The following is a 13395-nucleotide window of genomic DNA, read 5'->3' on the forward strand; positions in this document are numbered from 1 at the left end:
TAGAATATAATATATTTTAAAAAAAAGATTTAATCTGTAACGATACAAAATCTCTACAAATATATTTCGAACTATTCTCTTCAAATGATTTATGCATAACGAAATCTAAAAAGAAAAGCTTACCCATACATAATAGACAAGTATAATATGGTCGTTTTAAAAAAATTGGAAAGCGTGGGAAATTATTGGGTGAAGAAAGAAAAGCTTTTTTTTTGTAAGAAAGGGTGTAGAATTTACAATTCAAGTTAGAATTTTGACGATTTCTTACGAGTAATACATATCTGATGTCAATGTCTTCAACCTCTTAGGAGTTTGTTTTAGGACTTCAATTGTGTTTTCTTTTAGGTTAATTATGTTTTTATTCCTAAAGTATTGAATGATTTTGGTTTGTGTCCCTTTTTCAAAGTTTGATTTATCTATGTCTCTCGTGATAAAACTCGTGGATTTAGTCATCCTTTAACAATGATGTTAATTTTTTTTTTCATGTGGCTAACAGAGTTCCAATTTTGGATTCTGTTTTAGGCATTGTCTAATGTTTGATTAACATGTTGTAAATAAAACATCATAATGTTTTTTTTTTGCACATGAGTTGAGTTAAAGTGCAGTAGCAGAATTAATAGGTTTTCTTGTAAATTTACGATTCAAGTTAGAATTTTGGCGATTTCTTATGAGTAATACATTTCCATTGTCAATGTCTTCAACCTCTTAGAAGTTTGCTTTAAGACTTCAATTGTGTTATCTTTTAGGTTAATTATGTTTTTGGTCCTTAAAGTATTGAATGATTTTGGTTTTTGTCCCTCTTTCAAAGTTTGATGTATCTATGTCTCTCTCGTAATAAAACTCGTGGATTTAGTCCTCCTTTAGCAACGATGTTAATTTTTTTTTCATGTGGCTAATAGAGTGCCATGTTAGGATTTCGTTCTAGGCATTGTCTAGTGTTTGATTGACATGTAGTAAATAAAACATCAAAATTTCTTTTTTTGCATGTGAGTTGAGTTAAAGTGCAGTAGCATAATTAATAGGTTTTCTTGTAATTATAAAGAATGGCCATTTGGTGAGGATGAAAAGGATTGGTCTTTTGACGAAAGAAATTGCGCGTGCATTTGAGAATGAATGGAGAATGGCATTGTTGTGTTGACAAAAGGGACTATTGATTTGTGCAAGATTATCGAAAGCTAGGAAGAGGAATTTAGAGAACGAAGAAGGCGTTGGAAGATAGTAGTTTCATCTACGAAATCACGATTTCTGGAAGTTAGGTTAGTTTGTCAAAGCATTTTGATTTTCTGCAATGTTTGGTTTGGTTGTTTGTTGAGTTTATTTAGGGTATTTTTTTTAGTTTCTGTCTTGATTTAAAATGTAGGGTTGGAAATGAGGTTCAATGTCACTTTTCATCATATGGGTAGGTTCAAAAAGATTAGGGGATTGAAATACATTGGGGGTGAAATACATGTAGTTAAAGGGATTGATCTTGATTTTTGGTCATTCTTTGGAGCATTAGGCACCGTGAAAGAGTTCAAATATGGTGATGTGAAACTTTGGTGGAGGGATTTAAAATAAAGTCTATTAAACAATCTAAGACTGTTGAGTAATGATAAGGAAGCTATAAAGTTAGCTAACTTCGCAGAGGAAACTAAAAGAGGTTGATATATATATATATATATATATATATATATATATATATATATATATATATATATATATATATATATATATATATGTTCAACATGTTTCTTATGAGTCTGAAGTAGTTCACTTTATTACTGGTGGTGGAGTGGAGGAAGTGGTGGGTCACGAAGTGATGAGTGTCAACACCTAATTTCGTCTAGGTGAATAAATTTATTTTTGAAAACAAATAAAAAATAAAAAAAAAAATTTTTAGTTAATGGTAACTAAAAAAAGGTGAAATAAAATTTTCTTTAAAGATTTTCAAATTTTAATTTTAGTAAAAAAGAGAGATGGAAAAAAGAAAAAAAAGGAAAAAAAAGAAGAAAGAACCTAATTTGTTTTTAATTATCACACCCTTCCTCATGAGTCTAACAACCCAACATATTTTTGTCCCCACTCTTTGTTTTTGTACCCTTTTTTCCTAATAGAGAAAATAATGATATGATTTTAATAATTAGAAGCAATATCTATTCTGATAAATAGAATCAATATTGCTGACCATGATTGGCATTGTGCTCTGATATTTTGTGATTTGATTCCCAAATATGACAATTCTCTTAATATTATTCGTTACGATTAAGGCTAGGATTACATTGATATTGTAATGTGTGGACATAAATACATAGTTTGTCATATGAAAATGGATCGGAAAAAAATATTTTCTACCCTTCTCTTATTCTTTCCCATCATCACTCACACATACAAACCTTTTTTTTATCCTACTTTTGAAAAATAAAACATATTGAAGAAGGTAGAAAAAAAAGAAAAAAAAAGAAGAGAAAAGGTAATTGTAATGTAAAGAAAAAGAGAGTGAGATTGACAAAGAAAAAGAGGCATTGAAAAGTTTAGAAGATATGCCATTCCTATTTTTTTCTTTTCTTTTGATTTGTGAATTATCAATTTTTATTATATTTTGTTATAATATTGTACGTGTTGTTTTCTACACATAACTTTGACATTTTATGCTGGGACATTATTTTATACTATTTATAAATATTTTACTCTAAAAATCATAAAAAAATATTTTTCCTTATTTCTTTTAGTGTTTGTCCGGTCGCTTGCGTCACGTGACACTCATTTCCATTTTTTTTCTAAAAAATATAAAAAATATACATATAAAGAACCAAAAATAAAAAATAATTTTCTTTATTTACTTCTTGTGTTTGACTAGCCATTCGCATGACACTTATTTTCAAATAATTTAAAATTCAAAAAACAAACATAAAAAAGTTTTGAAAATTACAAAAAAAAATCAATTTTTTTCATTAAGAACTATGTGATCCTTGATTTTCCATTATGAACGAAAATACGTAGGAGCGAAGTCAATCCTTGTTAAGTTCACCAAATAAAAATCAAATCTTTTCTCAAATAGGTTTTTAATAAAGAACTACATAGCCCCTGATTCTCCATTGTAAATGGAGATATGTAGAAATGATGATTAATCCTTGTCTGACCCAAAAAATTAAAAAAATATTTTTGTTTCTTTTGTACATTCTTTTATTATTATTTTGGTTAAAATACCTTTTTGGTCCCAATTTTCGTCAAGTTTTTTCAAATAAGTCCTAATTTTGGTGTTGTGTTCAAATAGGTCCTAATTTTCGTCAATTATGTTCAATTGGGTCCTTTTTTGCTAACACCGTTTAAATCATTAACGGCCATGAACAGTGACTGCCACGTGTCATTTCGTGGTTTTTTTGAATTTTTTTTATTTTTATTTTTTTAAATTTTTTTAAAATTTTTTAAAATTTTTTTTAAATGTACACGTGTCAACCCAGGAGTGTGCCACGTGTCACTTTGTGGTTTTTTTGAATTTTTTATTTTATTTTTTGAATTTTTTTTGAATTTTTTTTGAATTTTTTTGAATTATTTTTTAAATGTCCACATGTCAATCTAGTAGTGTGCCACGTGTCAAAGTCAATTTTCTATATTCAATTTGGTCCCTATATTTGTTTTTTTTGTTCAATTAGGTCCTAATTTTTGTTAAGATTAACCAATTTGGTCCCTATAGAAGATGTGACCAAATTTAATTTTTATATCAAAGTTATAATGATGTGAATTTTAATATATTATATAAAGATATTTAATAAAAAATATGAATTTTAATATAAAAATTAAATTTGGTTTTAATTTGGAGAGGGACCAAATTGGTTAATGTTAACAAAAATTGGGACCTAATTGAACAAAAATAACAAATATAGGGACCAAATTGAATTTAGAATATTGACTTTGACACATGGCACGCTACTAGGTTGACACGTGGACATTTAAAAAAAATTTTAAAAAAAATTAAAAATTTTTTTAAAAAATTCAAAAAAACCACGAAGTGACACGTGGCACACTCCTAGGTTGACACGTGTACATTTAAAAAAAATTAACAAAATTTAAAAAAAAAGTTAAAAAAAATTAAAAAAAAATAAAAATAAAAATAAAAAATTCAAAAAAACCACGAAGTGACACGTGGCAGTCACTGTTCATGGCCGTTAATGATTTAAACGGTGTTAGCAAAAAAAGACCCAATTGAACAAAATTAACGAAAACTGGGACCTATTTGAACACAAAACCAAAATTAGAACTTATTTGAAAAAACTTGACGAAAATTGGGATCAAAAAGGTATTTTAACCTATTATTTTTTAGGGAAAATAAACATTTTGAAAAATCACATAATTTTTGCACATTTAGTTAAATTTACCGTCTTAGGACGAACATTGTAGGGTGCTAACACCTTCCCTACGCGTAACCAACTCCCGGACCCACATTTTGTTTTTTCATACCTTATCTTATTTTTTTTTGGTTTTTCTGTAATTTTCCAAAATAAATTATGACGGCAACTCCAAACTCTATTTTTTTTCAAATTTTATTTTTTGTTGGTCATCCCCTCGCGATTTCGGTTGCAACAATAGGTCAGGACGAAGTGGAGGAAGTGGTGGGTCAAGAGGAAATGGTGGGTCAGGAGGAAGTGGTAGGTCAAGAGGAAGTGGTGGGTTAGGAAGAAGTGGTGGGTCAAAAGGATGTGGTTGGCGAAGAGGATGTGGTGGGTCAAGAGGATGTGGTGGGTCAAGAGGAAGTGGTGGAAGAATAGATTGAGGATAAAGAGGAAAAAGGTTCAGCTACAAATAAGCTAGATGATAGTGAAGAAGAAAGGGTTACAGATGATGAGGATGGATTTAGGATGGACAATGATCCACCTCATAAAAATATTGGCCCTATTTGGGTAGGTGGAAATCATTGAAACGAAATTCAAAAAGAGTGAGGAGTACCAAAAATGTTGGTGAAGGGTCATTTGTGACTAATGAAGAAATTAAAGTGCATGCCATAAATGAAGAATACAATATTGATGAGTTGGATTCTGATGTGGATAGTGTGATGAGGGTGTTTTGAATGTGGGGCCAAAATTTTCAAAGTATAGACCTAAAGATATGAACAATGACTTCAAATTTAAATTGGGAATGGAGTTTTGTTCTTTGAAGGATTTTAAACGTGCACCAATGAAGCATAATGTTCTAAATGGTAAAGAAGTTAAATTTGTGAAAAATGATCAAAAGAGAGTGAGAGCTATTTGTAAAAAAATATGCGATTTTTTAATTATAGGGAGCAAGGTTGGAGGTAGACAAATGTTTAGGGTTAAGACATTTGTTGGGTGTCATAACTGTGGAAAGGTATTTGGGAAGAAAAATAAATAAAGACTGGATTGCTTAGGTGTTAATAGACATATTTTTGAATGTGGGGTTTAATGACAGTGAACCAAATTATTGGTGAAGTGAAGAAGACATACAATGTAGGCATAACACCCTGGAGGGCTGACAAAGCAAAACAAATTGCAATGGACTATTTGGTCGAGGATGGACAATACCAATATGCTCGTTTATATGATTACATTGTTGAATTTCTTAAAATTAAGGCTGGAACATTCAAGGTTAAGATCAATCAACCCCAACCCACTTTGCCACCAAGGTTTGGCTATTTTTACATGTGCTTAGAGTGTTGTAAGGAGAGGTTTTTGGGTGGTTGCAGGCCCTTCATTGGTGTTTATGGTTTCCACTTGAAGACAACCTATGGTGGTAAATTATTGGTTGCAGTGGGTAGAGACTCTAATGACCAATACTTCCCATTAGCCTTTGCTATTGTTGAAAACGAATGCAAATAGACGTGGAGGTGGTTTCTCACGCGGTTGTTGGAAGTGATATTGATGAATCTACTCCAAGCCCATTACATGATCCACATTCCCTCAAGGCCAAGCCCACTAAAAGGCCCAATAACTAGAAGGATGATGAGAAATATTCAAAAGGGCTTACATCAAGATGGCAATAATCCTCAAGGGCTTCAAATGCTTTTCTCATGGGCTAAAGAGGACATCAAAATATGATGGGTTTCATATAAAAGCTTTAGTATAATCTTTATTTTGGGGCCACATGTTAGGCCATGCTTTATAAAATAATTGGTCAAGTACATTGTTGATTAGCTTTCAAATTGGGCTAATTCAAGCCCAATTGCAAAGCTTGGCCGAGAGTTATTCTTAAGGCACATGTTGCATGTGGCGCTAAGCATGAGACGTGTGAAAGGACACTTAGCTCATGATCCTTGCATCCATTGCATCAACAGATCCAAGAGGTTTCTTATAGCCTAAGCCAAGTTTGCATTTCATTTCAGTGTTAATTTGCATTACATCTTGGCTGGCCTCTCTACTATAAATGAGAGCCTCCACCACTTGTATTTGGCTACTCTTTGCTTGGTAATTAAATGATGTTGAGATCATTCCACACATTGCCTTAAGGGTCAAAGCTAGACTAAGCTTATCCTCTAGCCTCCTTCCCTCGGATAGGTCTCCTTCCTAGAGCTTCACTTCCACAATCCATAGCATTTCTCAAGGGCTTCCAACCTTGCTCCACTCATTTTCGTTGCCTCTTGGAGCTCCATCAAGTGGAATCTAAAGCCACTCAAGCCTTTTTCATCCATTGTCTCAGGTTTTTGTAAGGTTCTCCATCCTTTCTAGTGTTTTTTTTTTGTTTTCGTGTTGTTTCCTTCCATTTTTATGTTCTTCTTCAAGTTTTCTTTCATTTCACCCGATCATCTTTGAGTCTACATGAATTCCTTGGATTCAAATTGTAGATCTCCATGATTATTGGTTCACAAGTGTTCTAGTCCAACACCTTTCTTGTTGATTCTTAGTGTTTTCTTTCATTTTTATTCAATGAATCTCTTGTATTTTGCACTTTATCATTTCAATTTTGTTATAGTCATGTTTACTACTTCTTTTTATGTTTTGTACTGTTTAATTGTTGTTTTTCTTCCATTGCTTGATGAGAACCAAGTCCTACATCACACAATAAAGCAATGATCATCAAAGTAATGCTTGTGGATGTGTAAGGCACAGTCTCACTATTTTCATTCCATTTCACCGATTGGAATTGTGCTTTTGAGTGTTATAGATGTTCTTCTATGCTTTATGCTTGATTCTGGACCATAATCAAGTTCATTCCACTTGAATTCCATAGAACATCTTATATTTTTAGTGAGCACATTGCTCTAGTTTTCAGTTTTCCAAAAGTCATTGCACGCACACCTACTATTTGTAATTTATCCTAAACAACTGGTTGGACCAAATTTTAATATGATTTTTGTCTCTTTTACACAACACATGGACAAAAAAGAGAAAAAAAAAGAATCACTCAAAAATGTTAAGTACAAAAAATATGATAAATCTTTGAAGTTAAGGCACAATTTCACGTTTTTCTAGTCTGCTAGTTTTAGAATTTCACGTTTCAGTGATGTTTTGTGCTTGCTTTGTAGTATTTGTAGAGCTCTTTGTTGTTATGATTAATGTCTTGATTGTGTACTCTACATTGCTATAAGTTTTCCTTGCTTAGAAGTGGATGTAATTCATTCATTTTGGCATAAACTTGGAATGAGTACCATGGCCTTTGCTTGAGTACTTCTTGTATTTCTCTTCCATTCTAGTGCCCTTCTTAGGTTCATTTTTTATGGTGCTACCTTTTTTTTCAGCCTTTAATTATTTGCTTGTATTTTTGGCATTCTTTCAAGTCTTGTTTAATATCAATTCCACTTTGGTTTAGAATCCTTAATTAGCTTTTCTTGCTTTACTTCTTTGCTTCATTCAAGATTGTTGTCTTCTCGAGTCACTGTGATATTGTGGGGGATTAGGCTCTATGAATGATTTATATGCTAGTGGTAGCATCTTAGGAGGTGAAGTTTAAAGTAGACTTTTAGTTTATTTGATTTCTTAAGTGCTTCCTTATCTTCTTTCCACCTTAAGCGAGTCTTGAACCATTTTTCATTGTGAGTGTGAGTGCTAACTCTTTTGCTTGGAAAAGTTGTGTTTTCTTTTATTTGTTTTTGCAGATTTGCATGGCTGATTTGTGCTCTTTTGGACTTTACTTTCTTTGTGAGAGGTGTTTCCAAAGTGACTCCATTTGTGGTCCATCATTGGCCACCAACAAAGAGGCTCCAACAAGCACTTTGCTATCGGGATTTTGGACTTTTGGCAACATAATTTAGCCCTTTCATTTCCTTTGCTTCACTTTGTATTTTGTTCTTGAGCTCTTATCGTTCTTGGTCACTTAAGTGGTGCAAAATGAAGTATTCCGTTTGCTAAAGTTTTGGTAAAATGGCTTCAAAGTTGTGAGTTTCTAAACTTGATTTTGGCCAATCGTTTTCAACCATTGTGCTCTCAGAATCCTTCACTTTGGCACCTAGTTGTGTTCCAAAATTTGTTCTCTTTTGCTCATTGTAATCATTGCCTACTTAGGTGTCTTGGGGAGCCAAAGGTGTTTAATCCCATCTCTTAAGTAGAACCTTGCAATCACCAATAGTGCATTATTTTTAGTGGTGAGTGTGTTTAAAGTTCTAAGTGCTTTCTGACCTTACAAATAGGCCACATAACTAGTTTACTTGTTTTCTCTTATTCTTGCATGTTAGTGGTTTGATTCCCAAAACCAAAGTTTCTCACCAATTGTTTTGTGTTTTGTTTGCTTGTTTGTGTGCTTTGTCTCATGTGATTCTATCTACTTATTACTTGAACATTTGTGTGAACTTTTGAGATCTTTTGCAAGTGTAACCTTGGCAATGATTAGCCTTGGTACTTAAGAAGTTCGTGAGACTTACCTCGCTTACCTGGAGGTACACTTGTGCAAGTTCTCTTCCTTCACCCTTTTGTCGAAGTTCTTAAGTTTTTTCAATCATTATGAGTACAAGAAGGGTCACTTGTTCAAGTGCCCAAGTTCAAAGAGATGAACATGATAACCATGACTTCTCTCCCACAATGGAAGAGGAGGTTGAAGTCAATCCTCAAGTCCTTACTCATCTCTCTCAAGAGGTTAAGGACATAAAAGCTCAAATGGCTCACATGCAAGCTAATCTCCAAGTCATTGCTAATCAACTTAGACCCATACGTCCCCACCGTGCCTCTCCTAGGCCTTCACGTGCCTTTTCTAGGCATAATGACTTTGAAAATGAGGAAGAGGAAAAAGATGAGAAGCGCAACTTTAATAGACAATCGCCTTTTGTGAGAAGGCAAAGGCACATTCCTCCACATCCTAAAGAAGTTAGCATATAATTTCCTCACTTTCATGGTAGGGATAATGTATAAGCATATCTTGATTGGGTTGCAAAAGTTGAACAACTTTTTGAGAGTCATGTTGTAGAGGAAGAACGACGTGTCTCCTTAGCTTTCAAGGGCATGCTTTAAATTGGTGGACTTCCTTAGTCCTCCAAAGAAGGAGAAAAAGGGCTTCATGAAATTGACTATTGGTCTGATCTTAAAGAAGCCCTTCATGCTTGCCATGTCCCATCCTATTACAAAAAAAAGCTCATGGATAAACTCAAAAGACTCCAACAAAGGTCTATGACAGTAGAGGAATATAAACAAAAAATGGAGTTATACATTTTGAGAGATGGGATTGAAGAAAATGAGGATCTTACCATTGCTAGATTCTTTAATGGTCTCAATTATGTAATAAGAGATAGAGTTGAATTGCTCCCCTACAATAATTTGAATGATCTTGTGCAAATGTGCATTAGGGTTGAGCAACAACTTTTAAGAAGACCTTCTCGCAAGGATTCTTCTCCCTCATATCCTAAAAGTGAGCCACAAAAGGATTTCAAAAAGGATTTTTCAAAAGCGAAGGAGTCTACTCCTAAGAATGCAACAAAGGTAAGTGACAAAGGTGAAACCTCTACCAAGAGAGGTAGTGAAATTAAGTGTTTTAAGTGCTTAGGCCGAGGTCATGTGGCTGCCCAATGCCCTACAAAAAGAATTATTGTGTTAAAGGGTAATGACCTCTATAGTAGCCAAGATGAGTTTTCTTTTTCAAGTGGCTCTAAGGGTAGCCATTCACAAGCGTCTTCTAAATAAGATGCTTATCCTAATGAAGGTTGTCTTCTCATGATAAAGATGCTTCTTAGTAATCAACCTAGTGCTCCTCTCAATGATCAAAGAGAAAAAATTTTCCACACTAGATGTGATGTTTTGAAAAACATATGTTCTCTTATAATTGATAGTGTCTTATGTTGCAATTGTTGTAGCACAAAGTTGGTTGAGAAGTTGAACTTCGCCTTGATACCTCATCCCAAACCTTATAAACTTCATTGGGTTAATGAAGATGGGGATATCAAAGTTAAACATCAAGTGAACATTAAGTTCTCCATTAGAAAATACAAAGATGAAGTTTTATGTGATGTTATTCCAATGGAAGCTTGTCATATTCTCTTACGAAGGCCGTGGCAATTTGATCACAACACCACCCACAATGGCCATACCAATGAGATCACCCTTCTACAAAAGGCTAAAAAGTTTGTTCTTCACCCCCTCACTCCTACTCAAGTTGCTAGTGATCAAGCTCAAATGCAAGCTAGGAGAGAGGAAGAGAGTTCCATGAACTCTACCTTAAGTCCCAAGAGTAAGGTATGGAATTCTCCAAGTTCAAATCCTAAGGTCATTTCTCATGAAACACTCTTAACTCAAAAATATTTACTCAATTTGCTTCATGAAGAAAAACCTTCCTATCTCCTCTTGTGTCACTCTTCACTCACTTGTATTTCATGTTCTTCACTTAAGAATCTCACTCCTTCCATAGTTGTTCTTCTTTAAGAATTTCAAGATGTTTTTCCTAAGGATGGTCCTCATGGACTTCCTCTTGTTAGAGGAATTGAGCATCAAATTGATTTTGTACCTGGGGCTAGTCTTCCCAATAGACCTACCTATAGGACAAATCCAATTGAAACTAAGGAGATAGAGAGTAAAGTGAATGATCTTTTGGATAAGACTTGTGTGCAAAAGAGTTTGAGTCCTTTTGTTGTTTTGGTGTTGTTAGTGCCCAAGAAAGATGGCAAGTGGTGCATGTGTTGTGATTGTAGAACCATCAACAACATCACCATAAAATATAGACATCACATCCCAAGACTTGATGGTATGTTGGATGAGTTACATGGAACAAATATTTTCTCTAAGATTGATCTTAAAAGTGGCTACCATTAAATTCGTACCCAAAAGGGTGATGAATGGAAAACTACTTTTAAGACCAAATTTGGCCTTTATGAATGGTTAGTCATGCCCTTTGGCCTAACCAATGCTCCAAGTACTTTTATGTGCTTAATGAATTATGTCTTGAGGGATTGTATTGGTAAGTTTGTTGTAGTGTATTTTGATGATATCTTAGTGTTTAGTAAGAGTCTTAGTGGTCATGTAGGTCACCTTAGGAATGTTCTTTCAATTAACAAGGTAAATCAACTTTTTTGCAAATATAGAAAAATGCACTTTTTGTGTAGATAGTGTAGTCTTCCTAAGTTTTGTAGTCAACAAAAATGGGGTCCATGTTGACCCTGAGAAAATCAAGGCCATCTAAGAATGACCTATTCCTAAAAATGTTGGGGACATCCGTAGTTTTGATAGTCTAGCAAGCTTCTATAGAAGGTTTGTACCCAACTTTTCAATTCTTGCTTCACCTTTGAATAAGCTTGTAAAGAAAGATGTTCCTTTCGTTTGAGGTGAAAGGAAACAACATGTTTTTGGTAAGATTAAGGCTAAGCTCACTCAAGCTCACATTCTTACTCTTCCAAATTTTGAGAAAACCTTTGAGCTTGAATGTGATGCTTCGAGAGTTGACATAGATGCTATATTATTATAAGATGGCTATCCCATTGCATATTTCAATGAAAAATTAAATGGGCCTTTGCGTAAATATCCCACCTATGACAAGAAGCTTTATGCACTTGTAAGGGCTTTTCATACTTGGGAACATTACCTTGTTTCATTCATAGTAATCATGAATCACTCAAGTTTTTTAAGGGCCAACACAAAATCAACAAAATGCATGCTAAATGGATGAAATTTTTAGAGCAATTTTCATATATTATCAAATATAAGAAAGGGAAAACCAATGTTGTGGCTAATGCACTTTCAAGAAGATATACTCTTCTAGCCACCTTAGGTTCTCAAATTCTTGGCTTTGACAATATTTGTGAGTTTTATCTTCAAGATCCTTATTTTTCATCCATTTACAAGGATTGTCAACAAAGTCCCAAAGAGGATTCTATGTGAACAATGGGTATTTGTTTAAAGAAGGAAGAATTTGTATTCCTTATGGTTCACATAGAAAACTTCTTATCCAAGAAATGCATGAATGAGAACTTATAAGACACTTTAGGGTTGCTAAAACTTTAGTCATGCTTAAAGAAAAATTATTTTGGCCCCATATGAGGAAAAAGATTCAAAGACATTGCTCTAGTTGTCTTACATGTTTACATGGCAAATCTACTGCAATGTCTTCTAGCCTTTATACTCCTTTGCTTATTGCTTCCACCCCTTGGAAGGACATAAGCATGGACTTTGTCCTAGGAATTCCAAGAACTTCTAGGGGTGTTGATTCTATTTTCGTGGTGGTGGATCTCTTTTCAAAGAAGGCACATTTTATTCAATGCTGCAAAGTAGATGATGCTAACAATATTGCAAATTTGTTTTTCAAAGTGGTGGTTCGTCTTCATGGGCTTCCTAAAACAATTATGTTTGATAGAGATACTAAATTCCTTAGCCAGTTTTGGAGAACCTTATGGTATCAGCTAGGAACTAAGCTATCTTTTTCTACTACTTGTCACCCACAAACTAATGGGCAAACTAAAGTAGTTAATAGATCTCTATCCACTTTGTTGAGGGTCAACCTAAAAGGCAATTATAAATCTTAGGATGAGTATCTTCCTTAGATTGAATTTACATACAATCGTGTGGTCCATAGCACCACCAAACTCTCTCCTTTTGAGATTATTTATAGTTTCAATCCTATCACACCGTTAGATTTGATACCACTTCCTACTTCTTTTGATTTTGTCCATAAAGAAGAGGTATCTAAATCTAAGTTCATAAAAGATTTACATGAAAACGTGAGAAACTAAATCCAAACTCAAATCGAAAAAGTTGCCAAGTATAACAACAAAGGCAAGAGAGCTTAGAGTTTCAATGAGGGGTGACTTAGTTTGGTTGCTTTTAAGAAAAGAAAGGTTTCCACATTTGTGAAAATCCAAACTTAATCCCTATGGTGATGGTCCTTTTCAAATACTCAAGAAGATTAATGACAATGCCTATTAATTAGATCTTCCTTTTGAGTATGGTGTTCACTCCACTTTCAATATATCTGACTTAATTCCTTTTGTAGGAACCGTGGATGATGATGAAAATCTTGATTTGAGAACAAATCCTTTCTAAGGGGGAGGAGATGATGAAT

Source organism: Vigna unguiculata, chromosome 4 (genome assembly GCF_004118075.2).
Source record: "Vigna unguiculata cultivar IT97K-499-35 chromosome 4, ASM411807v1, whole genome shotgun sequence".
In the NCBI taxonomy this organism is placed as follows: domain Eukaryota; kingdom Viridiplantae; phylum Streptophyta; class Magnoliopsida; order Fabales; family Fabaceae; genus Vigna; species Vigna unguiculata.